The sequence below is a fragment of the Leopardus geoffroyi genome, chromosome B1 (genome assembly GCF_018350155.1).
Source record: "Leopardus geoffroyi isolate Oge1 chromosome B1, O.geoffroyi_Oge1_pat1.0, whole genome shotgun sequence".
Classification (NCBI taxonomy): Eukaryota; Metazoa; Chordata; class Mammalia; order Carnivora; family Felidae; genus Leopardus; species Leopardus geoffroyi.
In genome coordinates this window covers 7,508,135-7,522,685 of record NC_059327.1, presented here as the reverse complement: position 1 = coordinate 7,522,685, position 14,551 = coordinate 7,508,135, and the positions used below count along the sequence as shown (strand labels likewise).

Here is a 14,551-nt window from a genome sequence, read left to right as displayed (position 1 = left end):
CTCCTCTTGACGTATCAGACTAGTTTCTTGAGTATCCTTGAGGGGCTATCAGAAATTATACCAGGGGCGCCTGGGGAGCTCAGACCTTTCAGCGTCTGACTCTTGATTTCAGCTCAGATCATGATCTCATGGTTGGTGAGTTCGAGTCCCTCGTGGGGTTCAGTACTGATAGTCCGAGCCTGTTTGAGATTCTCTCTCTCTTCCTCTCTCTCAGCCCCTCCCATGCACACCCACATGCACTCTCTCTCTCTCCCCCTCAAAATAAATAAATAAACTTTAAAAAAAAAAAAGGAAATTATACCACAGAACGTTGGTTTCTGAGGATCCATACCCCACCCTCCCAAGGAAAATGAAGATTCAAAAGCCCTTCCGTGTTCCCTAGGCAAAGACATCCGAATTTGCGGGGTGTCATTGAATAGTCTATGCAATTAATATCCAACTTCTCTGCTCATGTCCCAGAGACACTACACTTTCAGGAAAGTGAGAGGCTGCTAGTGAAGCCCGTGGCATTTTCTTAGTTGAAGAACCTCATCAACCTTTCTCTCTTTCTGGCCCCCTCTGACTTCACTCAGAAATGCACTGTTGAAAATATGTCTCTTACGTGCCAGGGTGTACATCTGGTCACTGGAGAACCCACACACATCCCAGGGGAGCTAGTCCCAGCTGAGCAGTCCACCTCAAGGTCGGCTTTGGGGAATTACCCTGTTATAATATATTCAAACCCTTGAAACTCTAGAGTACGAGCTGAAAATTCAGACCATGCAAGGTGAGGTTCTTTAACTCATTTGAGTCACCTATATCACAGACAGGTTTCTAGATAACTATTGGCAAACAAAGCCAGCCACATCTGGAATGGAAATAAAAGTGGGGAATGGTTATGGGAAGGGTCAATACAACAGGTCTGAGCCATCTCTCCTTAGAAGTACCGCCTGCGGGCTTGGCCCTGGGCTGGCATCGAGGAAATTGGCTGGCAAACAATTCTCCGCACTGATGTAAAACTTCCCCTAAGTTATAAAAGTGTCTCACTGCACGTAAACTGTTGAAACAATGTGGCTGATGCCAAACACCTGCTTTATTTTGGGGAGTCTGGAATTTTGGGACATGCCGGGCAGAGGGTGCCTAGATGACCATCCCCACGTGAAAACCCTGGGCACTGAGTCTAATGCTTCCCCAGTTGACAACATTTCGCCTGTGCTGTCCCAACCCATTATTGGAGGAGTTAAGCACATCCTCTGTGACTCTTCTGGGAGAGGACTTCTCCCCATGCACGTTTTCCCTTTTTTGTCTCTACTGTGTGATCCTTTTACTGCAATATGGTCTTTGGCTGTGAGTATGACTATGTAAGTCCTGTGAGTCCTTATGGCAAATCAGCAAACCTGACGGGGTCGTGGACACCCCCAACGCAAAGACTATCTCCTGCTTCATAAATTTCCATATGAAGGATGTTCTTAAGGATTTCTACCAAAATCCAAGAAAACTTAGCCCCATTCTATTCTGTAAGGGAAAGAGTCATAATTTTATTTATTATTATTATTATTATTTTTTTTTTTTTTTATCCTAAGCCTTTCTAACGTGCCTCATCCTTAGTTTGGGGCGCTAAACTGCCTACGTGTTTTGATGGATTGCACCTTGCATTTATTCGGCCTGCCCTTTGGATTCCTTGCCTTCTCCCTTCTGTCCCCTCTGTCCCCAATGCTGGTGGCAGGCCCTGTTCTGTTTACTCCTGTGGACACCTTTCTCTGAGCTCTTGACCTTGAGTTACCCGCTTAATGTTGATTTTCGCAACCCTCTGCTTTTACACGTGTCCACAGCACCGGATGGGAAGATGTTTTCAGTACTTGTTCTTAATCATTGAGCCATTCAGTGTCTTCAGCAGCTCAGCTGGCCTCCCTGGAAGGGGAACCAATCAGGCAAAAGCCATGATCTCAGTCAAGTATATTCTTTGTGTGAATCGGTTACTTTCATGCTCCTTATTTATGTATGTAAGCTGAAAAGAATTTTAAATCAATATATAGCAGAGGTTAGAAAACTCTGAGTAATACCTAAAATTACCTTTTTTTCCCTCAGACTTTTAACTACTGAGAATACCTGATAAATTAAACATCCACATGCAACAATATTATTCCATCTTAGTAACTTACAAAAAAGGAGTAAGAAAATATCTGAATTCTTCATATCCTTACTTTGAAAGGTCTATTCTGAAAGAAAAAAAATTTCAAGAGAATGTACTAGATCTTAGCTCCTGAATGCTGGAATATGTTTAAATTTTTTGCACTCTTACACTTCTGTGAATCTTTCGAGTGGAAGGAAGTAAGAGGTACCATTCAAGCGATGTGAATATACTACTAAAACTGAAATTCTTGAAGCACAAATTCTGCTTCTGTGGCTTAATCATGCGTCACATTGCAGGAGTCAGTCATAAGTGACTGGTATTCGAGAGCAGATGGGGAAGCAAAAGACTTATGACCCAGCCTCAGATCTGTTAACAAATGCTGAGAAAATCATCTTGCCATTTACCCTGATTTTACCGCAGAGGCAGGCAAAACCCAGTGCCCCAAGGGTGTTCCCAGGACAGTGGTGATGCAGAAAACACCAGCATAGGAGATGTGAGTTACACATAAACTCTTAGGGGGTCTTTCTGCATTTAAGTTGCTAATTTGTTTAAGATATGCTTCACTCTAAGTTAGATAATCAACAGTCGGTACTTTTTGTGACAATTTTCCTGGGAAAGATCCCAAGTGATTCCTGACACAAAGATCCTTAGAATGAAGCAGTGAATAGGTCGTGTCTTCCTTCTGTCGAACAAGATAAAGAGCCACAACTTTAGCCAGTCTACAAGCTGTGTTTCTCCACTTTCTGTCTTCGTTGAGCCTTTTGATACAGATGTGGATACAGAGCCCTCTCTGTACTTGACCTTGCATTTCCCCTTCCTCCTTTCAGCTTAAGGTGAACTTACAATTCTTCTAGAATTATAAGCCTAAAATCAGTGTTTTTAAAGTAAGAATTATTATGTGCGTAACATCTGGTAACAGTTATTTAACAGTTTGGGGAGAGTTGCTGGAATAAAACATAGATGACAGATATCGGGGGATCTATCTTGACCATTTACCTTAATTCTTTCAGAAATAATTCTTGGTAAATCTTTTCTCTAAGGTTGGGTTTTCTGGCCACGTAATCTTGACATACTACATGTACTCATTAGGCTTGATTCTGATTGTAAGAGAAGAAGCCCCTGTTGGGGAACTTATAATAGAGGTAGAACTCAGGCACTGGGCTGGTAAGTGGTAATTGAACAAGGTGTGTCCGTGCAGGCTATAGAATGTTCGTAGGTATTCAGGGCAAGACTCCCAGGTACTAAATTGGATAGTCAGGCTGAACTCAGAGGGAGAGACCATGGCAGATTCTCAATCCTGTCTCGGATGGGGACGAGAGTGGAAAGGGGATATTGTAATTTGAGGCTACATCTGGCTGAGAAGCCACTAAAGGGGGGGCCTAAGGAGCGAAGCTGCCATAGCTGCGTCCCAGATCCCAGTTGGGGATCTTGGATTAACTATGCCCCACTCCAGGGCACAGGGGTATTCATACACTGATAATCTTTCTTACCGCCATCAGGATTGTCTAAACACCTGCAGAGTTGACCCTGTAGGTTATAGGGAGGTGGGTGGGAGGGGCACGTGTCCCAGCCTCAAAGAGCTCGGAAACAGAAAACCAGAGGGAGAAGATGTGGTGAGACAGAGGGCTGATATTAAATGCCTGTTTTTATTTTCTGTTTTAAAACAAAATATCCACGATTCTGAGGCAAATGAATCACATCTCAAAACTTTTATAGAAGGATAATTACAAATCTAAAAAATACTCCTACAGATAAAAAATGAGTTGTTTTGGGGGCGCCTGGGTGGCTCAGGAGATTAAGTGTCTGACTTCGGCTCAGGTCATGATCTCACAGTTCATAGGTTCGAGCCCTGCGTCGGATTCTGTGCTGACAGCTGGGAGTCTGGAGCCTGCTTAGGATTCTGTCTCCCTCTCTCTCTGCCCCTCCCCCCTCCAAAATAAATAAACATTAAAAAAAATTTTTTTTGATGAGTTGTGTTAGACGCCTGGGTGGCTCAGTCAGATAAGCATTCGACTACTGTTCAGGTCATGATCTCTCGATTTATGAGTTCGAGCCCCGTGTTAGGCTCTGTGCTGACAGCTGGGAGCCTGGAGCCCGCTTAGGATTCTGTCTCCCTCTCTCTCTGCCCCTCCCCTGCTCTCTCTCTCTCTCTCAAAAATAAATAAACGTTTAAAAAATTTTTTAAAAAAGAATTGTTTTTAACTCAACTATTCTGTGGACTTTATCAAATGTTTGAAACTTCTTTTCAATTCATTTGCATCTGTAATAGTTGAGTTACTCATGATCATATGGTGAGTACTATCTTAATGCAAATGTTAATTCTGAAAATTTTCAAACTCAAATAATTTCCTATTATTGAACGATTCCAACTACTCATTCTGTAGAACATAGAGCAGCCTGTAGCACCAATCTTTTCCCATGGATTAAACACATGTTGCTGCTTGCATTGTGTAAACTACCCGTCGTAACACCTGAATCACGTAGGCACTCCATAAAAGATAGCTACTCGCATTGGCCCTGCTAAAAGTCAATTTTCATCGAAACATCGATTTCGAAAGTAAAGACTACTTGCTTTCAGTTGTCGTGGTTACACTTTTTCCCCGAGCTTCAGTGTAATAATCACATTTAACTAGAACAGAGCCTTGAGTTACATATTGTTTAAAAATTAATGCCACGGGTTATATGAAGAAACAATGAGTGTACGAGACAGAAAGATGTTAGACCTACATTTCCGAGTGGAATGTGACTTCAGAGATCACCTGTAAATATAAACATATCAAGTTCATTGTTTAATGTATTTGCTATTACCAGAAGTAAAAGAATGACACAAGGTTTGGGGAGGAGGGGAAGAGTAAGCAATAGAAAACTCGGCCAGAAACACGCCCTCAGGGGCAAAGCCCTGGGTCTAAGAGCTAGATGTGAATAGCCCTGCCACCTGCAGATAAGACATCCTGCCCTCTGCTGCCTGGGAAGGCATTGCTTCAAGGTTGCAATGTGACAGCATCGGAGGTGGTTAGAAGCCCTCTGGTCCCATTTATGCACTGGAGGCTCAATATTCAAATCCGAGATCACTGCCAACCCTACAAAACAAATGTTGGCTGTAGCTGAAAAACTGGTTTATGGCAAAAAACCTAAGAATATAGGAAAGGCTGATTCGCCCCCCACTGTCCTTCTGCATCACTTCACGTGGCTCTAGCTCTCTCTACCTTTAGAAACTCTCTCTGAACGTCTCTCTGAACGAGGCTCATTAGTGTCACTTTATGGCACATCTATTTACAAGCCTATTGTGTGCCAAGCATTGTGCTAACCCACTTCATCTCATTTCCTAGAGCAAAACAATTCCAGTCCCATAGCTGCTGGCTTACAGCCCCTCGGAGGAGAGTGACTTTAAACAACAAATAAATGATTGGAAATTACTGTAAGTGCCGTGAAGGCAAAGAAGAGGTTGAGGAGAGAGATTGTAAAAGAGGCTGGCTGTTTAGGAAGGCCTGTAGGGAATGCTTTCAAGCTGCCTTAACTACAAGAAAGGGACCGTGAACCAGAGTGGTTTCACAGAGTGGTTTCACATCTCTACTCGGACCCATCTAACTCCTTCGAACCCACAAAGAGTTAGAGCTTCATGCTGGGGGATTCGGTGCCCAACCGTGTCCTCAGGAGCTTGGTTCTTCTTTCTGTTCTGCTGCCCAAAGTGTCTGTTTCCTTCTAAACCCGGGTCTTCTTAGGATCATGTCTCAGACAACATAGAAATCTATCTTTCTCTCATTTAGCGATGGTTGCAACTTGAGGATTAGTTGCATTTCCTTGACATGAGAGGAAAAGAAAAATAAGCTTAGAGACTAACCTCTGCCCTTCAGGCTGAGCCACCTTGGTAGAAAGACCGCTAGTTTTCCAGCAACATCCATCATGCTCAGGTTTCGGCAGGGCACTGGGCCACCGGGAATAAAGATTACGTTTCTCATGTTGCCTTGTGACTGTGTGTGGCCTTGTGACTAGGGTTTAGCAATGGCAGGTAAATGGGGGTAATTTGTGTAATTTCTGAGATCTACCCTTCCAGGGAGGGAGCACGCCTTTCCTGGTCCCGTCTTCCTTCCTGTGGCTTCAATGTGAATATGATGGCTGAGCATCTCCAGGCACGTGTTGAAGATGACCAGGCAGGGTGCATCCTGAGTGCTTGACACCCGTGGCAGTAGCGGCCGTGACCGTCCCCCCACCCCCTCACTGTTTAGCTTGCTCAAACCACCTCAGAGCATGTTTTGTGCTGCCTGCGTGCAGCACCCAGGGAATGCACTGTCCCTAAGTCACTGGCCAGAGAGAGCAATGCCGTGTGCTGATGGGCTCATTCAGTCAGTGCTCTTCCCCGGACTAAGGATGTGGTCGAGAGTTCCCGAGCGCAGGGGTCGCATGAGGTGGGGGCAGGATGAAACCAAAGAGTGGTTAGGAAGGAGGAAGCGGGGAAGATTGCTGAGCAACTGACCAACAGTGACCACTACCGATTAGTGACCCGGGCCAAGAGAGAAGGGTTGGATCACGCGGCGTGAAAGTAGGTGTGGGGTCTCCGAACAAGAATCGGCTTGGATGTGGATGTGTTCACAGAACTGAAAGAAAGTCAGTATGATACATGAACAGGAGAAATGACGTAAGACAAGGCAGGACCCTACTGCAAAGCTGTATCCATGTTTGGCCAGGACTGTCCTGGCTTAACCTGTCGTACTAGAAAAATTGAAATAGTATTTCCTTTCACCTTCCAAAATGTCCTGGTTTGGATAAAAAATCCCAAGAGTATGCTGTAGATACAGCCCATGTGAAAGAACTTGGACTGTATTCTAAATACAGTGGGATGTGGTCTTTATCCTTGTTCTGTCTTAGTAGAGACATCAGGCTTGCACAGCTGTCCCAAACTTTATCTTTTGGCTCCTCCCCAGGTCAAGCTAGAAAATGTTTCCCGAATTGGCTCCCAAGGTCATCTAGCCTCAGAGAACAGATAAAAGCCCCTCCCTGCCTCTTCTGAGCCACGTGACATTTCCTACAAGATTGCTTCTCTCAGCCTAGATTTCTTTTTTTTTTAATAAATTTTTAAAGTTTATTTATTTTTGAAAGAGAGAGAGAGAGAGAGAGAGAGAGCGAGCGTGAACAGGGGAGGGGCAGAGAGAGAGGGAGAGAGAGAATCCCAAGGAGGCACCACACTCAGCACAGAGCCCCATGCGGACCCCCGTCTCACAACCCTGGGATCGTGACCTGAGCCGAAACCAAGAGCCAGATGCCCAACCGACTGAGCCACCCATGCGCCCCATCTTAGCCTAGATTTCTAATCCAGCAATACGACTATTATATAAGGAATCTCACTGTGTTGTTGGAAAACCTGTTTCTAGGTTTGAAATATTTTTGCTTATCAGAATGGCACTACCAAACAGTCTAGCAATTCCAGCTCTAGGTATGTATCCCAAGAAAACAAAAACACCAGAATGTGCACTCCTATGTTTGTTGCAGCATTATTTACAGTAGCCAAGATCTGGACGCAACCTAAGTGCATTCAGTAAATGAAGGTATAAAGAAGGTGTGGTAGGTATATACAATGGAATATTACTCCGCCATAAAAAAAGAGTGAGATCTTGCCATTTGTGACGAGGATGGACTGGAGGGTAGTATGCTAAGTTACATAAGTCAGACCGAAAAAGATAAATACTGTAAGATCTCACTTATATGTGGAATCTAAAAAACATAATGAGGGGCGCCTGGGTGGCTCAGTCGGTTAAGCGTCTGACTTCCGCTCAGGTCACGATCTCGTGGTTTGTGAGTTCGAGCCCTACATCAGGCTCTGTGCTGACAGCTCAGAGCCTGGACCCTGCTTTAGATTCTGTGTGTCCTTCTCTCTCTGCCCCTCCCTCATTTGTGCTCTCTCTCTCTCTCAAAAATAAATAAACATTAAAAAATTAAAAATAAATAACATAATGAAAAGCAAACAAAACAGAAAACAGGCTCACAGATACAGGAAACTGTTGATTACCAGAGTGGGGAGGGGTTGGGGGGCATGCAAAAGAGGTGAAAGGGATTGAGAAGCATAAACTTGCTTTTCTGAAATGAGTAAGTCAGGGGGATGTAATGCATAGCACAGGGAATGTAGTCAATAATGTTCTAATAATGTGGGGCAACAGATGGTAACTAGATTTGTCATGGGGATCGTTTCATAACATAGAAAAACATCTAATCGCTATGATGTACACCTGAAACTAGTAGGATCTTGAATGTCAACTATACTTTAACTTAAAAACAATGATAAATAAGTATTCCTGCCTCTCGCACTTCCTACCTTGAGCCTGATCTTGTAGCCATCCACTCTGCTGAAAATTCTTCTGTCTACTTTTTGACCTTGGACAGGTTATTATACATTCCCTGAGTCTCTTTTCTGTATCTGTTTCTACATTTACTTGTAAAATGGAGCTGTTACCCGATAGGGGCTGTATGAGTCCTATAGGGTTGCCATGACAAAACTGGATTTTCTTATGGCAACTGGGTCTCTCAAACAACCAACTGGGTGGCTCAAACAACACACGTTTATTTTCTCACAGTGCTGACGTCTTTACACCCAAGATCAATGTGTAGTCAAGGTTAGTTTCTGGGAAGGTCTCTCTTCCTGGCATGTAGATAGCTGCCTTTTTTTTTTTTTTTTAATTTCTTTTTTGAGAGTGAGAGAGCACAAGCAGGGGAGGGACAGGCAGACAGGGAGAGAGAGAATCTCAAGCAGGCTCCATGCCCAATGTGGAGCCCAACACAGGGCTTGGTCTTGCAAACCGTGAGATCATGACCTGAGCTGAAATCAAGAGTCAGGCACTCAACCAACGGAGTCAAACAGGTGCCCCGAAGGCTGCCTTTTTGCTGTGTCCTCCCACGGCCTTTCCCTGTGTGCCGAGAGAGCGAGAGAGATCATGACTCTTCCCCTCCTTGTAAGGACACTGTTCTTACCAGATTAAGGCCTCCCCCTTGTGACCTCTATTAATCTTTATTACCTCCTCACAGGCCATATCTCTCCAAATACAATCTATTGGGGGTTAGGGCTTTGACATATGAATTTTGAGAGAGACATAATTCAGTTCATAACAAGGTTATTATGAGTAACAAATGAGATACTGCATGAAATGAGATACTTGGAATAAAGTTTTATATTCTATATTTTTAAAATATTTTAGGATATAGAGAACTATAGAGATCTCTATGTATCCTAAATTTAAATTATAGTGCTCAATAAATGTTATCGGCTACCATTATGGTTATTATTTGGGTTTTCTCCCCCCAGGACTAAACTTTTTCATTTCATCCCTGCCCATCTCCTCAACTCAATCTTTGTGTCAAGCTTGTGTCCAAGCTCTTAGCCATTAGGATAATCATGTACCAAACGGACTTTGATGAGTCGTTCTTCATCCAAATCAATGATTCGGACATGTAAAATTTGGCATTGCAGGTTATGCAGTCTGGGGGAGAACAAAAACTTAGAATACGAATACGAGGTAGTTGCTTTATTGCGACCAAGGTAGAGTACAGCAATATATACAAAATTAACTGGGAAGGAAACAATGTCTTTGACACAAGTCATACTGAGTTTTACTTGAAATAATAATCCAATACAAGCAGCAATAACACTCAGGATTATTGGCATGATCTGTAGATTCAGAAAAGGAAAAGGTCCTAACTTTGTATCTGTGACTTTGGAAGAGCTGACACGATTATGATATATGCAATTTTGCTATTTTATTATAAACTATATTCATCTTATTCATCATCTCCGGGTTTTAAATAGTAACTTCCTGCAAAGTAGTTAAATACTATTTTAATTCCCATTAAATATATTGCAGATTCATTCCAAATGCTAGAGCAGATAATCTTGTGCCTCCAATGTAAAGTATAAAAGCCAAGATATTCTAGAGCTATGGTTCCCAAATGTTGCTTCATGAATTGGCTATATAAAAGAATCATCCAAGATATCTGTTTAAATATAGTTCTCTGGGCCCCACTGAATCAAATCTCTGAGGATGATATCCCGCAGACCTCTCCCTCAAACCAGGCCTGTTGGAGGGTCCTAGCTTTGTTAACAGCTAAAGCTCACGACCCAACGTGAGGAGTTAGGTGATACCCTACCTACCATATTGAGTTGTAACTCCTGATTTTCTTGTGTTTTCTAAGTGTTTCATGGAAAATAATTTGAATCCTATCCATAATTGCAGTTTATACTCTTTTTTTAAATATTTATTTTTGAGAGAGAGAGAGAGAGACAGAGCACGAGTGGGGGAGGGGCAGAGAGAGGGGGAGACACAGAATCTGAAGCAGACTCCAGGCTCCGAGCAGTCGGCACAGAGCCTGACGTGGGGCTCAAACACATGAACCAGGAGACCATCGCCTAAGCCAAAGACGGACACTTAACCGACTGAGCCACCCAGGCACCCCAATAGTTATACTCTTTAATGAAAGCCAACCCAGTGCCTGAAACACTAAAATTGCTGGAGTTTATACCTATAGCTGGACACATGCACTAAACTTCTCTACAAATTAGGTAGGCACTCACTCACTCAGCGTTGTGGCTCACTGAAAAATAGCCATGATCAAAGCATGTTCAGCAATGTAAAACTGTAGAATCTCCATAGGGAATATTTATTTGGGATCCAAAGTACTCTGGAATGAGTAAGAGATAGTGGGGATAGATGCTTATTCTCTAATTTGTTGCACGCTGTTATCGGGCTTCTAAGAGAGTTTTTGGCTGCTTCAAATGTTTACCATTTTATGAGTCATTTTCCTGCTCACTTTCATAATGCATTTTCAGATGTGAACTAACCACTACTATTTTCAGTAGAGCTATATTTAGTATAGATCTCAAAATGAGAAATACCTCTTAGTGCCTATCATAGTTGCCTAAGTAAAATCAAAATATTTAATGATATCAAATGATGGAAGGCAACTTTTTAGATAATGTGGTATAAGAATAGCTACATTGTCATTTTTATTTGTAGTCCACATTCAGCCTACATAATGCCTTTGTTCAGTCAATGTGTTATGAGAATTAAATAAGATAATGTGCCTTTAAATTATTTGGAAACTATTATATATGTATACACCGTTATAACATATAATATATTAATATATAAAATATATAATATGTATATATTCAAATGCAATACATATCTATCTATCTAAATGTAAGCTAACAGAATTATTATTCCTTAAACATAATTGTATATTATTAGACTGGTCAAAACAAAACATAATAATTTTTCAGTTAAACCAACCATATTAAGAGTAGGAGTCTGTTTTATAGGCCACGAAACACTAGTTTGATGGTTGCATTGTGTGTTTTTAATATGTGACTATTATGCCAGGGAGATTTTGTGTCTATAGAAGACTTGCTTTAATGTGTTATTGCTACCTAAATCAATAATGTTTGGTAACAAAGATAGCAGGCAAATTCCCCATTACAATTGAAAGGACTCACATAGAGCCTTCTACCAGAAACTATAGTAGATGGCATCCCAAAAGCTGCTTTGGAAGATACTAGAATGACTGACACCAGTCAGTTTGCATCTGCAAATTCATATGCACAGAGAACTCTAAGAGCAAAGAAAACAGAAATCTCTAATAACAGAGATATGCCAAGCTTTCCTACTAAGGGTGGTGCCCCAACGTCCCATGAAAAATACCTCACTGTTCCTGATTTGACTAGGAGTAAATTATTTGAAGACCAGCGGAATTACAAAAGAAGCATTTCACTAAGCTATCAGTCATATTTAGAACTGACACCCTATAAATAAATCTCTTGAGCAGAGACGCTCTCCAGTGAGCTTGAATGATCAATTATACTTTTATTGAGTGAAAGTAACTTTTTAATATATGACTTTGCCAAAAGGCAATTTATCAGCTGGTCCATTACTGAAGATAGGAGTGAAGATTCTCAAATAATCATTATTCATAAGGAACATTCTATCACAAGCATTTGCAATTCTTTGGTTCCTTTTTTTATTATTATTAGTGTAGTGGTCAGTATTTATTATGCAGTGAAAAATTGAATATGTTGATGATGGAATCTTGAATGAAGATTTTGTAGTGTTAATGATGGTGGTTATCTGTCATTGATGTCTACCTACATTTTTGTCAATGCTCTCTCCAAATGGTAATAGTTGTCCACATTGTGTGCATTCTGCCTCCCCAGTGCAAAACCTAAGAAACTACATTTCCCGGCACTCCTTGTTGCCAGAGTACTGACATGTGACTTAGATTTCATTAATCAGATACGTTTTAATGAAGCTTTGCTTTGATGGGCCACATAAAAAAACAGGGAACTGACATCCATACTTTCAGGCATGAGTGTCCCTGAGTTTGAGGGTGAGTGAAGCCACTTCTGGAATCACAGCATAGACAGCGTAATTTGGGTGGTCACGGATGGCCGCAGTACCTTCTAGATCACAGTAGAAACAGCATTGGTCTGAGGTTAGGTAAGGTAGCTGCCCCCTTGACAGTTCTTCCTGTGCTATTTAATTTTTACTTTCTTTTATTCTATTCACTCACAAATGCTTACCTCATATAATTCCTATTTAAAGACGTCATTTTGTGGCATCAGGTTTATCAATACCAGTCTTTTTTGCTGGAATGTCAAGCCGTTATTGACTTCTGAGCCTATCCTGGTATATTATAATGAACATGAACCATGTTTTCTTACTTTTTGGTAATTCAGTACAATATTTAAGCTCAGCTTAGTTTCAAAGTGCCAGATGGCAACTAATTGCCAATAATTTATTAAGCAAATACCATGTAATATACAGAACTAGAATATGGAAATCATAAACAGAACTAGAATGTGGAGATCATAATCTGGGGCCATGTTTTTAAATGTATACTGATTACATATTTCTATGGGGATAATTTTCTAAAATGATGCCCAAATATCTTGCAAGATGCTCAGCACTGGAGTTTTTTCTCAGTACTTTTTTGTTTGTTGTACACAGTTATATCCAAGCTTCGGGAGGCAGTGTTGAATTCCGGTACCCTGAATTTTCTGGTCCTGCACATCCAAAATTCTGCTTTGCTATCGCTTTGGTGTTACTTTTGGATGCCTTCTTTTCTTTCCTGACCCAGTTAATCACCAAGTTCTCTCAGTTCTACCCCTAAAAGCCTATGGCGTTCATGGACTTTTCTCAATTTTTCCTTCCACTGCCCTCGCCACGGCCAACCCCATCTCCACCGGACTGCCCTCTGATTCCCCGCCTGCCCTGACTCTATACACACCGGCTGAAATTACCCTCCCTTGCTTTTATTAAAGCCCCTCGATCGCTTTTGTGAGCGTCCGTCATGGGAAACCGCGCTAAGACGGACTCGGGAGGTTTCGGCAGGGGGAGCTCTCAGGCCCCATCGCCCAAAGTCCACTGCAGACCCAACCGGAAGCGATGAACTTCACCTTCCACAGACGTGACCTTGCACGCGGCGGCGACTCCACTCCCTCAGAGGGATCCCCGCAGGACCACAGCTCCGCCGACGAGAAGCCACGGCACCTCGATCCCCCCGTAGTTTCCTGCCACGGACTTGGGGAGGCACCTAACAGCCTTCCCGGTGTGCCCCCCTTCTCCCTAAAAAGGCGCGCCTCTCCTTCGTTCCCGCGACTTGCTGGGGTTTGGCCGCAGCTGGTCTGTCCGGGAATGCGATTCTCTTTTATTCCCGAATAAACCCATCTTCTGCTGCTAAGATAAGGGGCGGTTTTTCTTTTTCAGGTTAGCACTTTTCATCCAGTTCAGAATAAGCTCCGTCGCCCTAAGATGTGGCACTTGGGGCTCCTCGAGCAGGAGTCTGGGAGCAGAGGGGTGTAGGAGGGAGCTCCAGGACGAGTGTCTGTCGGGAGGACTGACAGCTGCAGGTGGTGAGCAGGCCGCGGGGTCGCCCGGAGATCCCCACGGGCGATCGATGGCACGTGGCCGCGCCCACTGTCCGCGGCGCGGAACCAGTGGCCCTCCCACCGCCTTGGTGCCGACTCGTGCCGGACCTCCCCTCGGGCTGCAGGCACAGGTCCCAGAAGCCACAATATTCGTTGCCACAGGACCCGTCCCTTCCCGCCTGTGCCCGGAAGACTCCACGTGGCCGGCTCTCTCCCTGTCCGGGTCTCCGCTTCTGTCACGCTCTCCAGCAGCTGTCCCCTCCCTTCCCTAATTACGGCTCACCCGTTATCACCGTTATTTATTTTTTGGTCGCATTTATGTCCCACGTTGCACTCATCACAGTGTGTGTGTCTTTTAAATTGTTATTATTCCGCTTCTCCACAGGAGTATAAGCTCCGTGACAAAAGGGATACCTGTTTTGCTCACACCTGTCTTGCTAATATGTCACACAGTGCTGGCGCATAGCAGGCACTTAATACGTTTTTATTGAATGAATGAGTATAAGTCTTCAGCGCGTTTTTGCACCAGGGAAGCT

The 14,551-nt window shown here is 43.1% G+C and overlaps 1 long non-coding RNA gene across 1 annotated transcript; it reads right to left on the bottom strand.

The window, feature by feature from the left end:
* Positions 1-4,894: 4,894 nt before the first annotated feature.
* LOC123584539 lies at positions 4,895-8,722 on the bottom strand. Its single transcript, XR_006705509.1, has 2 exons — positions 8,421-8,722; positions 4,895-5,193 (listed from the first exon to the last, which is right to left on the bottom strand). It is a non-coding gene; the product is annotated as an uncharacterized LOC123584539 (long non-coding RNA).
* Between the last annotated feature and the right edge of the window lie 5,829 nt (positions 8,723-14,551).